The sequence below is a fragment of the Molossus molossus genome, unplaced genomic scaffold (genome assembly GCF_014108415.1).
Source record: "Molossus molossus isolate mMolMol1 unplaced genomic scaffold, mMolMol1.p scaffold_m16_p_6, whole genome shotgun sequence".
Lineage (NCBI taxonomy): Eukaryota > Metazoa > Chordata > Mammalia > Chiroptera > Molossidae > Molossus > Molossus molossus.
In genome coordinates this window covers 49,117,036-49,118,417 of record NW_023425399.1, presented here as the reverse complement: position 1 = coordinate 49,118,417, position 1,382 = coordinate 49,117,036, and positions in this window count along the sequence as shown.

The window sequence follows — 1,382 nt, the reverse complement described above, 5'->3', positions numbered from 1 at the left end:
GAGGTCTAGCACCTAAGCTGCTCCTAACCCCAGATCCTCTCTTCTCCAGTCCTTTGCAGTCCACTCCCCTGCTATGCTCTCCTGGGCTCGCAGCCGCAGGTCTGTGGATGCCCATTACTCCTTTTCAGTAATGAGGCACCCAGGATGGCAGGGGAATAACCTGAGCAAGCCTAAAAAGCCAATTTTCTGGTGCTTGACATATATCCTCCCTCTCTCTGCCCCATCCCCTACCCCCTTAAATCTCTGGAATACCTGCAGGGTCTTTCTCATCCCTAAATTCACCTTACAGTAGTGGAATCTGAAGCTTCTACTTCTGTATGAACAAGTTCCAGGTCTGTCTGTGTCCCCAGACTTCTCCTACCTGCACTTAGAACCATGGCAGATCCCAGGACCTTTGCAGGTGGATTTCTGTGTGGTTGAAATGGAGTGGGCACAGTTAATGCATATGGGCATTTGGAGGCAGGGTGCCACAAAAGAAGGACAGCCTGTGATCTGGGTAGTCCATGCTTGTGGGCCACTCAGGTAGAGGCAGCTGGCACTGGAGCCAGATGCTTGGAAACATCTACCAAGCGACCTGGCTGTCTTGAGAGAGGCATCTCCGCTAAGGTCTTTGAAATGTGCCTGGGGGGAGCCTGTCTGACAGGGCTGCGGGGCGATGACTTGCTTGAGCCCCCCAGCACAGTCCTGAAAAGCCTTTGGTGCCTCTGGAAGAGAATCCCAGGCCGCCAGGGTGGGGGTTCCAGCTTCTATGCTGGGAGACTAGGGAGGGGCATCAGGATGCTTAAGGCCAGCTTGAAGTGATCTTCCAGAAGATATTCTGGAGACTTTCCACGACTATTCATCCAGGCTTCACTTAGGGATGGGAGTGGGGTGCAGGTGTGATGAGCAATTACTTGTGCAACACAGTGGATGACACCAATCTTTGTCCCAAGCTTCTGCCACCAAAATGGACTCATTTACAAGATCTGCAGTTCCCCTCTCTTTGATGGACTTTTAGGAAAATAGATCTGTCCTTTTTCTGGCCCCATTCTTGTCTTTGCCCCTGAGGAAGAGACCCTTGTGGGGAAGAAGATGGTGCCTTTGTCATTCTAAATGGTGTAATATTTTGGGGGAGAGACTATGGAGAATCTCAGATTTGGGTGGAGGGAGGACTTTAAGGTTTTCCTTTTTAACTCTAGACTGGAGGAGACCCATAAATGACCTCCCTGCCAAGAGTCCCCTCTGGGTCTAATGGGGGGGGGTGTCCCAGGAATATTCCAAACTCCTGGATACCTCACTTCTGCTATCTCTCTGTCCATATAAATGGCCAGACTCCTCTCTTTCCTGCAAAGTATTTCTTGTGGTTCTGCCTATCCTGTGAACCTTTGGAATCCTTCCCATAT